This window comes from Amyelois transitella, chromosome 15 (assembly GCF_032362555.1).
Source record: "Amyelois transitella isolate CPQ chromosome 15, ilAmyTran1.1, whole genome shotgun sequence".
NCBI classification, from domain to species: domain Eukaryota; kingdom Metazoa; phylum Arthropoda; class Insecta; order Lepidoptera; family Pyralidae; genus Amyelois; species Amyelois transitella.
The window spans coordinates 1765580-1785941 of NC_083518.1; positions in this window are offsets into that span (position 1 = coordinate 1765580).

Genomic DNA, 20362 nt, shown 5'->3' on the forward strand with positions numbered 1-20362 from the left:
TTTATTAGGTATGAATTCAAATTTCTCACATATAGTGCGTTGTCGCAATCCTAAAAATCTGGCAGATGCCATAACTCATGCTATTGAAGAAGAAAAGCTCTATAAGGCCTCTAAGTTATCACAGCGTCCTTTAAAGCAATGCACTTTTTGCCATAAATCTGGTCACACGGCCAACGAATGTTTCAAAAATAAATCAAAAAATTCGAGCTCAAACCTTCATCACGTAAATTCCTCTAATAATAATAATATTTCGCGTTCCTATAATAATCAAGGTCGTTCAAATTATTCTGATAAATCTTGCGCTTATTGTAAAAAACGAGGACATTTAATTAATGAATGCCGCAAGTTAAAATATAAAAATAATCATAACTCGACCTTTGATAACAACAACGTATCAGGTGCGCATGCACCTGGTCCTAGTAAAGTGTCACACAATAATCAAACTAATGTGCATACCGTATGCACTCAAAATACTGACACTTATGATTCAGAAAATTTAAACTAAATAGTGTTTCGGTTCCGTGTCTATCGAAACATAACTTAAATTTTAATGACACGCGAAATCGTATAACACCTAATTTTTATAAACCCCGTGTTTCTAATTTTTCTATTGCACGGATGAATAATAAAAATAATAATTTTAAAAGGTCTTTACCCACTGAGTTTTTAAATAAAGGTAGCACCTGTGGTCAATTCAAGGTTGCACAGGATTGTTTTGCGCCTACTCAGTCTCAAATTTTTAGTAAAGAACCTCGTATGCCTAGTGTTCCTAAATTTTATTCAACACAGGTTTCTAATTACTTAAATAAAAATAAATTAGATAATTTTTCAATTCCCAAAGAGGATTCTAAATGTAACCTACTATCTCGTAAAAACTCGAGTTCTTTTTCTGGGGGTTACTCTCGTGAGGTTCACACGATGAATAATATAAACTATCGAATTTCATTGCCTCACGTTATCTTAAAAACTAATCTTAATGAGAAGCCATTATGCTTCCTAGTGGACACTGGATCTTCAGTTTCTATTATTAAGTTATCTAGCTTAAAAAACCCAGTGTTACAACCAGAGATAGTCACACTAAAAGGTTTAAGTGACAGTGATTCATCTTGTGAGTCTCTTGGTACTATAAACATAAACTTTGATTATAGAATTTCACCTAAAAATAAAATTGTATTTAATTTCAAGTTTCATGCAATTAGTGACTCTATTAACCTACAATATGATGGTATTATAGGTAACGATTTTATTCAACATTTTAAAATTGATATTCAGTACTCAACAAGTACTTTAAACCTACAAGGTCATGTTTTGCCTATTAATTTTAGTAAACCATCTTACATTATTCCTGCAAGGTCAGAAATGGTTATAGAATGCTCAATTTCGAATCTTTCGGATTTTAAAGGGAAAAGTGAAGCCCTAATATTAGATCAAAAAATTAATAACGGTGTATTTTTAGCTAATTGTATAGTAAAAATTAAATCTAATAATAGAGTAAACGTCTCTGTTTTGAATACCACTGAGTCAAATATTGAACTTAGTAATTTTCAAGTAAAATTATATCCTTTTGAGCATCAATTGTCTAATCGTGATAACAAACAAAATGAGCTAATTCATCAAATTAATGACTTAAATATTAATCGCTCACAAAAAGTCTTACAGCAAATAAGATGCTCACATTTAAATCCTGAAGAAAAAAAAGCTCTACTTAATTGTATATCAAATTACACCGACATATTTCACCTTGATGGTGAACACTTAACTTTTACTAGAACAATTCAACATTCTATAAATACAGGGGATGCCCCCCCTATTCATGTAAAATCATATAGATTTCCTGAAGTCCATAAAGATGAAGTCGAGAAACAAATAAAGAAAATGCTTGATCAAAATATTATTCGTCCATCAACTTCGCCTTGGAATGCCCCGGTCTGGGTTGTCCCAAAAAAGCTAGATGCTTCTGGTAAACAGAAATGGCGAATTGTTATTGACTACCGTCGTCTTAATGACGTCACTGTCTCAGAGGTTTACCCTCTTCCTCTTATTACAGATATCCTTGATCAACTAGGTCACTCTAAGTACTTCAGTACCTTAGATTTAGTTTCCGGATTTCATCAATTATTATTAGACCCCAAGGACACTGCCAAAACTGGCTTCAGCGTTACTACTAACGGTATATCAGGACACTTCGAATTTACACGAATGCCCTTCGGCTTAAAAAATGCCCCTTCAACTTTCCAGCGACTTATGAATACAGTCCTCTCAGGATTACAAGGTCTTCACTGCTTTATCTATTTAGATGATTGTATATGCTACTCATTCGACCTTGAATCTCATATTAAAAAACTCGATCTTATCTTCTCCAAATTTAGGGAAGCAAACCTCAAGTTACAACCCGATAAATGCGAGTTCTTACGTCGCGAAGTCGCTTACCTAGGACATGTTATAACTGATAAAGGTGTTTCGCCTAACCCTGAAAAGGTCAAAGCCATTATTCAGTTTCCCACACCTAAATGCGCTAAAGACATTAAGTCTTTCCTTGGTCTAACCGGCTACTATCGCCGTTTTATTGAGAATTTCTCACATATTACTAAGCCATTAACGTCATTATTAAAAAAGGATGTTATTTTTAATTGGAGTCAAGAACAGACTCATGCTTTTAACCTACTAAAAGAAAAACTTACATCAGCTCCCTTATTACAGTACCCTAACTTTAGTGAACCATTCCTTGTTACTACAGACGCATCAAACTACGCCGTAGGCGCAGTCTTATCACAAGGCGAGATCGGAAAAGATAAGCCTATTGCCTTTGCGTCCAGAACCTTAAATAAATGCGAAGGGAATTACTCAACCACGGAAAAGGAGCTACTTGCAATTTTATTTGGTGTTAATACCTTTAGGCCTTACTTATTTGGCTATAAGTTTAAAATTATAACAGACCATCGACCATTAACGTGGCTTTTTAACGCTAAAGACCCAGGTGGTCGTTTATTGAGATGGCGTCTTAACCCTTTAGTTCGCAACAAGAATTGTATTAAAAATTGTTATATTTTTTTAATTATTTGATTTAGTAATGTAATATACTAAATCTAAAAAATATTTAAAAAATTTAATTATATATATTTTTTTAATAAATGGATGTTTAAAATACGTAACATTACGAAGTGGCCAGCATTTTAGTGTTCAAAAATACCGTTATGTATTTTTAACAATGCGAAAGCTACAGGAAAATAAAAATAAAATTTCTATTGATTTTTTTTAAACATTTATTATTATTATATCTTCAAAAATATAGAATGGTTTAATGGAACTCTTTTAAAAACTGTCATGAACCAAAAAATATTATTGATCATGAAAATTTTTAAAACAGTTGCATTTTTTCTCAAAACATAATCTCAAATAACATTTAGAACATATAACAGTTGTCATACCATTCTTACAAAATTTTTTTTGCCTGGAGTTGCTATGAAGTCAGGCATGTGACCCACGTGGTCACGGCGAATTGCATCAGAAGGCCTACGTCCCGTCGGCTTTTGATTTTTTTTACTTACCAGATACTTCTGCCCTGACAAATATTTTAAAACCCCACTTCTTTGCTTTTTTGCTCTGGTTCCTTTATAGGGCACCATCATTTCATCAACACTGTACCAATGTTCTTCTTCTATTTTAAGACAGTTTTGACGTATTACTTCAAAAATCGGCCGAACTTTGAAATAACGATCATCATTTGGTTGGGTATTGTCGACAAAGTGTAAAAATTGACGTATCTGTTCGTAACGCTTTAAACTCAAATTGAAATTGAAACTTTTTAGAAATTTTTGAACGGCATATAAATTTGTGTTTTCTATAATTATTTTTATAACATCTTCATTAAAGAAATCGAAATAGTATTCAGATGGCGACTTTGATTCAGAGCAAAATTTAATAAAAGTTATTTCATCCAAAATTGCAGTTTATTTAAATCTGCCGCCTTCCCATTCAAAATTCAAAGGTTTTTTTTAATGAATGCTGTCTTTTTTTTATCAACAAGGTTGGTAAAGGTCTCTTTCTTGAACGAGTGATCTTGGGCACACTTGAAGCTTCAGGAGTTGGTGGAACCGACAAGACAGATGATATTGATTGAATGGCAGGCAAATCTTGTGGTAAATTATGTGATGCGAGAACTTCGGAAATAGACGGAGTGGATGGTATCACGTCTTCAGGCAAAAGCGTATCATCATGTGACTCGTCTATAATATTCAGACGTTCCAAAGAGGAATCTAGAGAGGGAAGTGCAGAACTATAAACAGTTTCGTCTTTTACTATCTCTTTGTCACCGTATGATATACTGCTATCCAGAGAGATGAGGACCAGAACCTTCTTCACACGCTCTAAGCGCAACTTATGCTAGAACAAAATCAAGCCACCATTCATGCAAACACCCTCCAACACCATGGTTATTTAAAATAAAAAAGCCTAAATATATTGCTCATCATTTCGCAATGTTAGTTATTGTTAACATTCGTAACTTCGCCTCAATCACCGTTAGCTTCGCAATGTTAATTGTAGCTATCATTCCACTTTTACATGTTATAGAAAACACAAAATGACTTTGTTAGTAATATTTTGTACTAATAATTGTAGAATGCAAACATAAAAACATATTTAATGTAAAATATAACGAAAAATCATGCTTTTAATTAAATAAAAATAATATTTCTTACCTTGTGCGCGGGAGCAGTTCGTGGTCGGGACGTTATTTTGTACCTCAATTTCAAAATTTACAACTTAATAACGTTTTATATTTTGCTATGGGTGGGTAGTGATGTCTTTAACTAACTTATCGAAAAAACCGCTGTAGAATCGATATTGTTTTGAAGGTAGAATTTTCGAAATGTGTGTGTTATGTATATCTAACGCTGCGAATTAAAGGGACTGGAAGAGTACGACTACGAGATTGTGTATAAACCAGGCCGTATCAATTCTAACGCTGATGCGTTATCTCGTAACCCAGTAAACGCTATTACTCATTCGAATTTAAATAATACAACTTATGAGATATTTTTCAAGAAACAATTTACTAATTCTATTTCTAATGATACCCAAATTGAAGAGCATAATCAAAGCCTTATTTCAGCAAAACAAAGGTCAATTGCCTGTCCTACGTCATTAGATTTTGATAGTTCAATGCCACACTGCGAACAGCTGTTGTCATTTATACCTAACAGTAATGAGCTGTTATCGTCGGAACGTGAACCCGACACCGTTCAATTATTTCATGCAAATAATAAAAAACTCTATTTCCTATACACTAAGATCCATAATTTTGATGAAACTAATTATAAAACTATTTACAACTTATTATTAAAACTGAGAGACCTAATAATATCTACAAATGATTATGATAAAGAATTAGCTATATCAGATTTTTCAGAACCATTTACTAAATTAGTGTATGTAAAGATTTATAATATAATATCTTACATCTTTCATGGTACTGATATTAAAATTCATTTATATAAAAACCAAATTAAATATCCTTCACCTACTGAAATTCCTAAAATACTTAAAGAAAACCACGGGTCTACTATAGCTGGTCACCCGGGTATTACGCGTATGTTAAATAGAATTAAAGAATCATATTATTGGAAAAACATGCGTGCAGATATAGAACGTTTTGTAAGAGATTGTAAATTATGCCAATTAAATAAACCCTTAAGAGCTTCTAATAAAGCACCTATGATTATTACATCGTCCAGTACAAAGCCTTTCGAAAGATTAGCTCTCGACATAGTAGGTACACTACCCGAAGCTGGCCTACAAAAGTTTAAATATATTTTAACCCTTCAGGACGATCTCACTAAGTTCTCAAGTGCTTATCCTATGATAACGTCAACTACTGACGAGATAGCAAGAAACCTTATACATTTCTTTTCACTATTCGGATTTCCTAAAATGATCCTTACGGATCAAGGTACTAGTTTTACATCTGAATTATTTAAACAATTAACTGAAATTCTTAAAATTAAAAATCTTTTCTCAACTCCTTATCATCCCCAAACAAATGGCGCATTGGAGCGTAGCCACGCAACCCTTAAAGAGTATTTAAAATCATTCGTAAATGATAATCAAGATGATTGGCACTGTTATTTAGCCACTGCAATTCTATCTTACAATACGACTCCTCATTGTACTACTAATTACACCCCTTATGAATTATTATATGGTCATAAACCTATTATACCTAGTAGCCTATACGGTTCTAGCAACGATACTACTTATCAAGAGTATATAAGAGCTTTGCAGTATCGAATGAGGTACTCCCGTGAGAGAGCCTTAGAATATATAAATAAAAGTAAAGAATCTTCCAAACGTTATTATGATGTATCTTCTAGGTCAAAAAATTATAAAACTGGAGATTTAGTATACGTTAAGCAACATCATAGATTACGTAAAGCACTTTCCCCAATATGGAAAGGACCTTATAAAATAATTAAAGTTAACGAAAAAAATAATGTTACTCTTTCTATTAATAGAAAACACGTAAAGTACCATATAAACGAAATTAAACCAGCATAAACAAATTGTTACAGATTATTCATGGGATCCAGCCGTTCTGAAAATATTCAACCAATTACTCACAGTTCAGGTCTTTATTTTGACCCGACATCTACGGTTTATTTTTATGATGATTTTTGGAATGTAGTTACTCATGTAGAAATACTCCCGATAGAACCTTATCTTCTTAAAATTAAGGATTCAATTACCCATGTTTCTAACTATTGTGAAAAAGCCCAAAATATTGGTCTTGATATAAACTGTCAGGATGTTATTAACCCTTTACAGATTTTAGTTAACTCAAATCAACTCAAATTGGACTCTCTTTCTCATCTAGTTTCTGAAACGGATAGTAAAAACCGTCATAAGCGAGCTATTGAGTTTATTGGAGAAATTATGAAATTCTTTTTTGGAACCTTAGATGCTGACGATGCTAGAAAATACGACGAAGCTATTAACTCTTGTCAGCAGAACGAACATGAAGTTTTCTCTTTAATGAAAGATAACATTCATGTTGTCCAATCTACTATTAAGAATTTTAATATATCTATTAAGCAATTAAATGATAATGAATTTAGAATTAATAAACAACTATCTAAGTTAGAATACATTGTGCAGCAAAATACTAAGTTAACTACTAATAGTATAAACTCGTCAAAAATAAATTCACTTCTCAACATAATAGAAGGATCACTAATATCTGTCTCCGATATATTAGATACTACTCTTAATTCAATTTTATTTGCTAAAGCAAACATTTTACACCCTTACGTTTTAACCCCTACCAATTTATATAATGAACTTAATTCTAATAAGGTAATTAAGAGAAACTTAGAATTTCCTGTCTCCTTATCTCTGGAGAATATACATTATATTATAGATTTATCTAAGTTAGCTTCTTATTATTACAATAATAAGATAATATTCGTTATTCGTATACCTTTAATTAATTCAATTAAATTTAATTTGTATAAGATATTACCCCTTCCTACACCACGTGATAATTATAATTTTAAAACTTATGTTCTTATTCACCCTTCAAAGCTGTATTTAGCATTAACCGACGACAGATTGAATTACGCAATGTTTGATAACCTAAGTGAATGTAAAGATGTCAATTATAACTATATGATTTGTCCTTTGCCATCTATATTATCTACTATTAATAATCCTACTTGTGAAACTAAATTAATAACTGAAGTAACGCTATCTCTGCCTGAAATTTGTGATTTTAAAGTAATTTATGGTAATTTGAATATATGGCAGAAATTAAATGATGGAAAATATTTATATGTCCAGTCAAAAGCAAATAAATTAACTGTTAAATGTACTCATGAAATTAAAGATTATACATTACAGGGTACAGGAATGTTATCATTAAAAAATGATTGTATTGCATATTTTCAAACTTTACAGTTTCGCTCATCTCATGTATACAAAACAGAGCTGCCTAGCCAACTTTTAATTGACTTTAATATAATTGAAGATGATTGTTGTTCATATAACCTTATAAATAATACAATGCAACCATTGTCTCCGCTCTCATTAACAAATATCGATTTAGAGTCATTAAATATAGCAGCTCATAAATTGAATAATATAGAAGCCCAAATTCGCCAAGCTGAAGGTCAGTCTCACATTGTTAAATATGGACACTATTATTCCGCTCTCACTTATTTTTGTGTAACTTTAATTATACTTTATATATTATATAAGATTTATAAAAAATGGTTAAATTCCTATTGTAACAATTCAGCTTGTTGTATTCAGATATACAATCAATGTTATAATAAAAAACTTAAAAGACATGATACTAAAGTAAGTTCATCTATAGAATTAACTGATATTTCTGATAGTTCTTCCAAATCAACAGAATATGATAACAAGTCTATAAAAAGTCTCCCTGAAATAGAAATTCATAAACATAAAAGAAAGGTCGCTTTCAGAACCTCAGCTAACTTTCCTTCCAACAGGAACTTAACTAATTTTTAAATTTATTTTCATATTGATAAATTTCCATTTCAGGACATACATTTGTGTTTATATTTATCTTAAGTTTTATTCTAATTTTGATCCTTCAGATCCTTCGCTTTTACTTTTGTTTTGTATAAAGCTCAGTCTTATGGGGGGAGATGTTATATTCATAATTAATATGCAACAATTGATAGCATAAGCATTTTAAATTTATATAAAACTGTTTTCCAATAGCGTGACGAGTCAGTCAGCCGCAAACCTCCCTTTAGATCGGTCCGTGTAATTTATCAATTTTCTTAATAACATCGTGTGTGTGTAGTGAATAAATAATTTTCTTTTCTAGCAGTATAATTGTGTTTTTTTAAAAAGGACCCACGGAGCGCCATCCTTACAGTTCGGTTCAGTGGACTTTAGTGTTCCCACAGACATAAATGTGTATAGAAAAGAAAATATCTGAAAATACGTTTACGGAATTAAACAAAATGACTGTTGAATTTATATAATTTAGTAACATAATTTTTTATCCAAGTAGGTGCCGCGGATAAAAAATAGTGATAATTTTAAAAATTGAAGTATCTCAATATACGCAACATAACTGACCATTATTCTTTTAAAATTTAAGGTACCTATATGTTAAATTTTAGTGTCAAATAATTATTAAAAAATTAAATTTTTTTATTTATTTTAGGGCCAAAATAATTCAAACCATGTAGTCATAGAATAAAAAATTCTCTTGTATCCTATTTCGAACACTTACTTTTTTATGGCCTACTTATAAGGAATTTAAATTGGTACTAGCCTTAACATTTCTTTGGTTGGTAAACTCTTTAGTGCACATAAGAAATATATTTATTAATATTTTCACGCCCACGGTTATGTTCTTATAAAAGAAAAAATGACAACTCTGTGAGACTTCTTATATCTGTGGACGTGTCACCTGACATTAGGGATGCTCCCCTCTGTGTTAGCTCAGCACGTTAATATATTATGGGGTCAGTTGCGATGGCAACCAGGATAGGGTCAAGGGAAAGATGTATAGTACTAAAGGGACCGGATAAAAAAGGTACAATGACCTATTCAGTTGTACCTATATCTAAGTTTAAATTCATTACCTATACATATGAAATTCATTCATATCTATACTTATATGATAAAGCTGAAGAGTGTGTTTGTTGAACGCGCTAATCTCAGTAACAACTGGATCGAATTCAAAAATTCTTTGCGTTGAATAGACTATTCATCGAGGAAGGCTTTAGGCTATATGTATATCATCACGCTGTAACTTAGGAGCAAAGAAATAAACTTAGGGGAAAATTATTCATCCTTCAATGATGCCCAAAATAACTATTCCACGCGGACGAAGTTGCGGGCACAGCTAGTATACCGTATAAAGTTCATTCAAATTAGGAACGTCCTGGTGAGATCAGGTCAAGAGTACCGGCTTTATCACGCCACGATTTTTTCGACTATATTAAGAAAGACTGAAAGCCAAGCTTAGCAGCTTAATGATGGATTTGTGATAAAAAAGATAGTGACAGGTTGCTAATTTTGTACATAAAAGATATTTTCATAAATCTTTCCCATTATTCAGTGATTATAAAGATAAATTCAAGACCTTTTCTGAAGAATTTGCATGAAGAGAGTGTGAATGTGGATGAAAAAAGCACTGATATGTAATCTTGGCCTAATTTTCCAAGAAAAGTGGCGATATTTTACTTTGGTATTTATGTATGTATCAATTTGTTCACTTAAAAAAATCTAACATGATAACATTCTTGTTCAAGCATGAAATCTAACATGGTAAGATTCTTTTTCTAGCATTAATTTATCGTCTGTATGTAAACGCTAATTGGAAGAGATTAAAAAGTCCGCCCTTGTACCGTCTCTGTCTGTTTTGTACTGTTTTGTATGTTTTACTCTTATGGTGCATTAAAGAGTTTAATCTATCGATCTATTTTTTGCCGTGTGATTCCCGGCACCAATACAAAAAAGAACAGGACCACTCCACATCTTTCCTATGGATGTCGTTAAAGGCGACTAAGGGATAGGCTTACAAACTTAGGATTCTTTTTTAGGTGATGGGCTAGCAACCTGTCACTATTTAAATCTTAATTCTATCATTAAACCAAATAGCTGAACGTGGCCGTTCAGTCTTTTCAAGACTGTTGGCTCTGTCTACCCGCAAGGGATATAGACGTGACCATATGTATGTATGTATGCTATCTATCTAATCTCGTAGAGTTGCAGACGTATTTTGTTTCCGTTTAAAATGATGTAAGGGAGGTTTTATTAGGAAGGTTTATACCTATCTTTAAATGCTACTTGTGGAAAGCCCGAGCGGGTCGGTAATAAAGTAGCCAAATACGAACAGCCACTGGCAAATGCTCGCACTAATTCTGAGATGAGAAGTGATTCCGTATTGGCAATTAGTGTCTGCCATCGCGGTCCGATTTCATTTGTTTGGCAATTACTTTGAGAAGAGCTATTGCATATAGAATTGATATGATAGGTAGGTAATTACCACAGAAATCCGTATGTACTCCACAACTGTGCAAAATTTCATAGTGGGTCAATGGTTTTGTCGTGAAATGCGAACAATCAATATACTTTCACGTTTATAATTAAATAAATATATACGGGACAAATAACACTGATTGAGTTAGCCTCGAAGTAAGTTCGAGACTTGTATTACGAGATACTAACTCAACCATACTATGTATATTTTATAATAAATACTTATATAGATAAACATCCAAGACCCAGCCCAATCAAAAAAGTTATTTTCTCATCATGCCCTGGCCGGGATTCGAACCCGGGAAAATAAGTGTGGAAATAGGGATTATCTGGGATCACGTGCTGTTCCTTTATGAAAGGAAGTAAAGTTTCAATTAAATTTAAACGCTTACTTTGATATAACAGATATTTAATACATACTAAGAATATAAAATATGTAGTAAACTTGTGATTCTTCATATAGGCGGTGGACTAGCAACCTGTCACTATTTGAATCTCAGTTCCATCATTAAGCCATAGAATAGCTGAACTCAGCCTTTCAGTATTTCCACAACTGTTGGCTTTGTCTACCCCGCAAGGGATATGGACGTGATTATATGTTTGATGTAGGTTGGTATCAGGAAATCTGAAACATTACATCAAACGAAAGGTAGCGAAACTTGCGAAGGAAAAAAGATAATAAACAACTAACAACAATATGACATTTACTAACACAAAAACTGTCGATATCTTTCAATAAAACCAAAATTTCAGATCCAAGCTATCAAGATTGTGTCCAAAATTCTGCATGTCACTTCAAATCATAGTTAGCAAGTCGTATTATCGGAATTTTGATGACAACCCACGCCTGGGTTCACCTCAAAGCCTTGCGGCCTTGTCGCGTGGATATTGAAAGGAATTAACATAATAATGGCGTTTTGGTACACCTCTATTGTGAAGAGGGTTTTGTCTCTACTCCTGTATTATTTGTCGGTCTTTCAGGGCTAACTCGTATATTTTGGAACATTTACAAAAGGGATAGAAAAAAGAATAGGACCACTCCATCTCTTTCCCATGGATGTCGTAAAAGGCGACTAAGGGGTAGGCTTATAAACTTGGGATACTTCTTTTAGGCGATGGGCTAGCAACCTGTCTATTTGAATCTCAATTCTATCTTAAAGCCAAATAGCTAAACGTGGCCCATCAGTCTTCAAGACTGTTAGCTCTGTCTACCCCGCGAGGGATATAGACGTGATTATATGTATGTGTATGTATGTATAGGTTAAAATACTTGGTATTTTTCTTTTAGGATAGCCATTACATAGCCATAACCCCCTTTAAAGCAATCTGTCACTATTTGAGTATCAATACGCCATACAATTGAAAGTGGTATTCTATCTGTGCGAGACTTTTGGCTTTGTATACCCCGTTATGGATATAGACATGATTATATGTTTGTTCCAAAACAAATAAATTCTGCCCAGGATATTGCTTCCGTGGGAATATCCAGAATAAAAAAGCTTTTGTTTGATCTTAGATAATTAACTATATTCATGCAAGAGTTCACCAAAATCGGTTCTATAGTTGAGTTGTAAAAGCTTGACAGGTAGACTTCACCGTTTATAATAAGTATGACATACGTACATACACATTTATTTGTGAGCACACTATATTAACTCTCTCTCTCCCGTTCTCTGTCAGATCCAATGGTTGACTGGTAGATAATGCTTCTAGCATTAAGTCCGCCAATTGTGCTGCACATTTGTATTTTGTACAATAAAGTTAAAATAAATAAAATATCTTGAATTTAAGATCGTTGGCGTTAAAGTCAGGTATTTTCTTTGTAAAATAGTCGATATGTTTTTGTACGACGAAGCTTATTTTGTCTTGAAATGGTTCTCATGAATATTTTAAATCCAAACTTCGGTATACTCATGAATTTTCATACAATCCGCAAGACTGATTTGAGAGCTTAATCTAGATTCACACTGAAATCCGAAAATTAACTCTTAATTCCACTATATACATCCATATTTAAATTCATAATTTTTATTCAAATTCAAAATTTTTATTCAAATTCAAATTTTTTAATTTATTTAATACGCTTAATAATCGTCAAATCTTTCGGTTTCACAGCATTGTTTGATGTCAAATAAATTATTTAAAACTAAGTTTACCGCCACTTCCAAGGCGTCAGTGCAGAAGGAGCGGTAACAAACTGCACTCAAGCATTTTCTTCAACAACGTCAACTTCACAACTATCCAAACTTAGAATAGAAATGTGGACTCATCTTCTTCTTCTTCATCGTGTTCTTCATTACTGATGGTCGTGTTCGTCCTGAAACGCTTTGACGGATTCGCTAATGAGCTGTTGATGAAACTTAATAAAAAATTGCTTATACAGAAATTGGAAAACTTTTGAAGCCGAAAACTTCGTTTACATGTATGTAATGTTTTAGATAATTGTTTAAACTGTGTGTGGTTGAACTTAAGAGTAGGACCATTCCATCTCTTCCCCATGGATATCGTTAAGGGCGATTAAGGAAAAAGTCTGTGAAATCGGGATTCTTCTTTTATGCCATGGGCTGGCAACCCGTCACTATCTAAATCTAAATTCTATCATATAGCTGAAGTATAGTGTCTACCCCGCAAGGGATATAGACGTGATTACATGTATGACGTCTCATCAAACAATAGTGGCTCGTGTGTGCCACTATAGAGAAACGAACATCAAGTTAATTAAAGTTCTTAAGTTCGTTTCAACAGTTTTGAATCGTCCCGATAGTTCGAGTTTGCCCAGTTATTATTGAGTACAGTAACAATAATGTTATAGAACTACGAATAGAACCTTTAATTAATTTAGTAAATATCTATTTTAAGACAGATTATTATACCAAGATTTCCGTGGTGTACGTTTTGCTCTCAAACATAGTTATACAAATTATCGCGAGAGATTCGAAAATAGCGATAGAAAAATATTATTAGTGGTTTTTTGAACGGCGTCCTGGATAAATAGTGAAATTATAAGGGATTGCCAGATTATTATGTGGTATTATTATGTAGGTAATGTGTATTATAATATGTAAGTACCACCATCCAAAGGCGGGAACACTAAAGTACTGTATAACCCACCCAGGGGGCCTGGTTTCATCAGTCTCCGGACTCTTTGAATCAGTGTAGGTAACAACAATTTATGACAACAAATATGACCGCCACCAAAGGGAAGATCTTCCGCCAGGCTAGGTGTTATGCCTGGGGAACCGCGGCTCCAACGCTCCATGTTGTGACGGAGGTTGTATATATAGCTCCAATCCGTGAAATCTTTGCATGCGCGATTTAGGTTTTTCGCTGTTTTTGACTGATAGCATCGCGTGATTTTATTTTTTATTTTTGTGACTTGTGGCGCAGAGATTTCGCCACACCTATGTATCTTTCATGCACGATTGTTGGAGAAAATAAAATATTTTTTACTTTACTTTTACTTTATATAGGTAGTTAGCATAAATATTCAATGGCATATTTCAGATCTTAGAGTGCGATTTAAATGAATTTCATACATATATATGGTCACGTCTATATCCCTTGCGGGGTAGACAGAGCCAACAGTCTTGAAAAGACTGAATGGCCACGTTCAGCTTTTTGGCTTAATGATATAATTGAGATTCAAATAGTGACAGGTTGCTAGCCCATCGCCTAAAAAAGAATCCCAAGTTTGTAAGCTTATCCCTTGGTCGCCTTTTACGATATCCATGGGAAAGAGATGGAGTGGTCCTATTCTTTTTTGTATTGGTGCCGGGAACCACACGGCACATTTTAAAGAAGAAGAGTTTAATTCATAGTATTTGTTTTAATAATCATTAAATTCTGATTTTAACTGAATAAAGTGACATGAAGCTATAGTGGCATAAAAGACCACGTTAAAAATAAGATTTCCTATACTTCATTTGCTTTCATCTTTTATGGATGCTATAACTTTTTATTGAGCCATCTAGTGTCTACTTGACCTGACTTAAAAAAGGTTTCCATTAAGTATTTTTTATCGGTTATCAATCAAACTAATGTACACGACTCAGAAAAGAGCCATTGATACACGGCTATAGTCAACTGTGTGATTAATAATTATTATTTTAATTATTCCAATAATTAAAATAATAATTGTTAATCACACTTTTTTATTCTGGTACATTAACCGTTCTCGAATCCTATATATATCTTAAAATTTATTCACATACATAAATATGTATAATCACGTCTATATCCCTTGCGGGGTCAGACCCAACAGTCTTAAAAAGACTGATAGGCCACGTTCAGCTGTTTGGCTTAATGATTGAGATTCAAATAATGACGGTTGGTTGCTAGCCTGTCGCCTAAAAGAAGAATCCTAAGTTTATAACCCTACGCCTTAATCGCCTTTTACGACATCCATGGGAAAGATATGGAGAAGTCCTATTCTTTTTCTAATATTGCCGGGAACCACACGGCACTAATATTATAAATGTGAAAATTTGTAAGGATGTGTGTTAGTTACTCTTTTACGCAAAAACTGCTGAACGGAAACTTTGCAATAATAAAGTTTCTACATCCGAATTACATAAGAAGTTAAAACTAACAAAGATTTCAGGTTAACGAAGTTTCAAGCAACTGCTAATAATGTACAGAACATGATTCAATCTTTTGATCTGTATTCGTTAATTTAACGATCCTTTGATGTTCATTTGAACAGACTATGATTTCATTTAACTCCCATTGCAAATTGGAGTAATCAAAGCAGAAATAATGAGCTATCATGACTCTATTTGTTCTATCGGATTAATCCTTTTAAAGAGGAAATAGGGAAGCAATGCTATTATCTCGGAATCAATATACCGCGTATGTACCTATACTTAATGGACTTTTTATGGGTTATCTGCGGTATTTCACTATGAAGTTTTTTTTAAATTTTTACAAGGATAATGACAAAGCCTTTTTACGTACATTATGTTTATTCCTTATTCGGGTGGGAATTTCCGAAATAAAATGCTATATTTGACAATGGGTTTATTTAAAAAAATTAAAAAATCGGTCCGCAGTTCAGCCGTAAAATAAAAGCAAGCAAAAGCTTTTTGTCTTTTAAGACTGTTGACTCTGTCTACCCGCAAGGTATATAGACGTGACTATATGCTATATACCCTACCATTAGGTAAGTGGGATTCTTCAATTTTTACAAGGTCTAAGCATTATTTTTTGGACCATGACCTCTAAAAGACCTGATGTTTGTTTAACTAATAGTTATAGTCTATTCGCCAGAAACTAGCAACTTTCCAGAACAAAGGTCAAGGCATAAATCGTAAGCCAAGACCAACGATCTCTACGGCACAGTACTAGACTTTGCGTAGGTAAGATTTGGACGTAAATTTAATTAATTTTATTAATTAAAAACTACTTACCCAGATGTCAGTTTCTGAATATGCTATAATGACCAATTACGTACAATATTTCGGACTTAAAAAATTACTCAGTCTCCAGAGTAGGCAAACTCTGGGCTTTATGGAGTAGTGCGCCATTTTTTTTATTACTTAAACTTCGTACAAGTCAATTAATCATAACAATGTATCCTCTTGTTCACAATTCTATTCTAAGTTTGGATAATTGTAGACTTGACGTTTTTGAAGCAAATGCTGCAGTGCAGTTTGTTACTGCTTCTCCTACACAGACGCTTTGGAAACAGCAGTAAACTTAGTTTCAAGCAATTTATTTGACGTCAACCAATATTGTGAATCCAAAAGATATGACAATTATTAAGTGATGTTGAAATGTCCCATGATAATGAACAAAAGTTATGAATTTGAATTGAAGTAAATAGGGCTAAAAAATTATAGATAGGATACAAGGTATCGCTTATGCCGGCGACGTCTTTAAGCGATACCTTAGTCGTCTTTTACGACTTGGCAAGAAATGGAGTGGCCTTGTCCTACTTACCGGAAACTAGGTGGCTTTTGAAATAATACTCGTACATTCATTCATTCATGTTATCACGTCTATATCCCTTGCGGGGTAGACAGAGCTAGCAATCTTAAAATACAGATAGGCCACAATCAGCTGATAGGCCAAATGATAGAATTAAGATTCAAATAGTGACAGGTTGCTGCCTCATCGCCTAAAAGAACCACATTTTTATAAGAGCTATAGTCGCCGTTTACGACATCCATGGGAAGGAGACGGAGTCGCTTTATTCTTATTTATATTGTTGCCGGGAACCACACGATAATATTTATTTTAAAAGATATGACCATTATTAAGTTACGTTCAAATTACCTAGAATTATCAATAAAAAAAATTAATTTAATTTAAACTCAGCTAGCACTTTATACAAGTCATTGTCTAAGCTATACAAAAGAAAACTGTGCGGCGCCACCACCGGCGCCGGAGTGTCGCGACAGATCGGCGGCGGAGAAAATACACCAGAATTTTCTCCTACCAAAGAAGAGGGTATTATTTGTTCCTACGCAATAGATATATAATTTGAATCATGTCCCGCTTATCCAGTTATCAGGATAAGAATGTAAGTCAATATGGACCGACATTACAACTATGTATGTATATATTTGGTATGTCTACCAGCAAATTGTTTGTTAACTGTTTATTGCACATAAATACATATTATCACGTCTATATCCCTTACGGGGTAGACAGAGCCAACAGTCTTGAAAATACTGAAAGGCCACGTTCAGCTATTTAATAGAATTGAGAGTGGCAGGTTGCTAGCCCATCGCCTTATAGAAGAATTCCAAGTTTATAAACCAATCCCTTAGTCGCCTTTTACGACGTCCGTGGGGAAGAGATGAAGTAGTCCTATTATTTTTTCTATTGGTGCCGGGAACCACACGGCACTATTGCATTTATTGCACATTAAGGCGATTACCAACCAGGAATTCCCGAAAACGGACTGTTTTGAATGACTTGAGAATTTTTAAAAAGGTTATCATTACTAAAACAAAATAAAGAAAAATATCCTATTAAAGAGAAAATGCTCAACATGAATTACAACCGAATCTAATTTCAAATAAATAAATAAAAAGTTGGCAGATCAAATAAAATGTACATAGACTCACGTCTTTATCCCTTACGGGGTAGACAGAGCCAAGTCTTTAGAAGACTGAATAAGGCCATGCAGCCTAATGGCGTAATTATAGAATCGAGATACAAATGGAGAGAGATGCTAGCCCATCGCCTAAAACCTTGGCTTTTCCTTTGATAGTCTTTTACAATGTGCACGTGAAGAGAAGCAGCTTGCGCACATTGCGTTTTTTCTTCCCTACCAAACCAGCATCGAAGCATGCATAATGAAATGTAATGTGCTCAAATATTAAAGTACCCGAAACCGCCGAGCTTGCATGAAGAGAGTTATTAATGTGGATGAAGCGAAGGAAGAAGTAGTATGCAGAGATCGTGGCAAGTGGAAAGAGGTAGTCTCTGCCTACCCCTCCGGGAAAGAGGCGTGATTTTATGTATGTATGTATTAAACTACCGAGCCGTGAACTTTCATGGTTATGCGGTAAGTTGCATGCCAATTTTCTACTTCAGCAAGGGCAAAGATGCGCTATTATACGACATAAAAAACATTATAAATTATTTAGTTCCAAAAAGTTATAGTGGTATGGCGTGTCTATTTGACTTGTTTTAACCTAAATATAATACAATACAATAACTCTTTTTTACACCACAATAAATTTGAGCAAATTCACAATCATGTACCAAAAATATAGAAGCAAAAGGCGTTGTTATCACTTAAAGCGATGTCTTCCAAGTAACCTATAAATCTTATATGTATATAAAAATGAATCGCTAAATGTGTTGGTAAGCGCATAACTCAAGAACGCCTGGACCAATTTGGCCAATTCTTTTTTTTTAATATTCGTCGAAGTTCAAGGATGGTTTTTACGGCGAAAAAATACCAAATAATTGCCTGAAAAACCTTAAAAAGTCCTTTTCTTTATCCCATACAAACGTTTTCTAACTAATACGTACAGTCAATTTGAGCTTTATTGCTAATGTATAAAGTTCACTGTTGTCTAAGCAATGAAGGTCTAATAGATAGGAACAAAAAACTGTCATATTACAAATCTTTTTGACAGAACGAAGTCTGTCGGGTCCGCTAGTAGTCAAAACTTCACCCAGAGAAAAGATAAGCAGGTTTCGCATAGAATGAGGTATAATTAAATTAAAAATTTAATATAAAAAAGCAACACGGAAATGCTTTTGTAGTATAAATTACGACCTGCTTTTCTCATAACTGGATCACGGCTGCATTCATAAGCCCTACATTTATCATAATAAAAAAAAATGTCTGTCTATGACGCAATGCGTGTGATAAATGATTACGCATACTGTGCCGGCAGCCCATTACATAAATATAACGAGGGTGACTCGGCGGATTGCGGTGATATTTGTGATCGGAACAAACATACATACATACATAAATCTATACCAATATTCCCGGCACCAATACAAAAAAGAATAGGACCACTCATCTCTTTCCCATGGATGTCGCAAAAGACGAGTAAGGGATAGGCTTACAAATTTGGGATTCTTTTTTAAGGAGATGGGCTAGCAACCTGTCACTATTTGAATCTCAATTCTATCATTAAGCCAAATAGCTGAACGTGGCCATTCAGTCTTCAAGACTGTTGGCTCTGTCTACCCCACAAGGGATATAGACGTGACCATATATATGTATATGTATGTACTAGCTGTCCCGGCAAACGTTGTTTTGCCATATAAATAATTTTTAAGTAATTTCTTGTTAAAAAAAATGTTAAAGGACAACCCTTATCAGTAAGGGGTATGAAAAATTGATGTTGTCCTATTCTCAGACCTACTCGATATGCTCACAAAATTTCATGAGAATCGGTCATGTCGTCACTTTTCGTAAATGGCGCTAAATTCACACGGGTAAATAAAATACGCGGGTAAATATATATACGGGACAAATATATACGGGACAAATTACACAGATTGAGTTAGCCTCGAAGTAAGTTCGGGACTTGTGTTACGAGATACTAACTCAACGATACTATATTTTATAATAAATACTTATATAGATAAACATCCAAGACCCAGGCCAATCAGAAAAAGTTCTCTTCTCAGCATGCCCTGGCCGGGATTCGAACCCGGGACCGCCGGTGTCACAGACAAGCGTACTACCGCTGCGCCACCGAGGACGTCAAAAAAAAGCTAGAAATAAATACAGCGCTCTTAGCAAGATAAAATAACGGTGCAAACGAAAACTTTTGCTCGCTTTTTTACCGCAGGCGTATTTTCTATGTAAGAGATCTATATTTGTATATTGACGTCCGATGAAAATACTGCAGTGAAGTTTGTT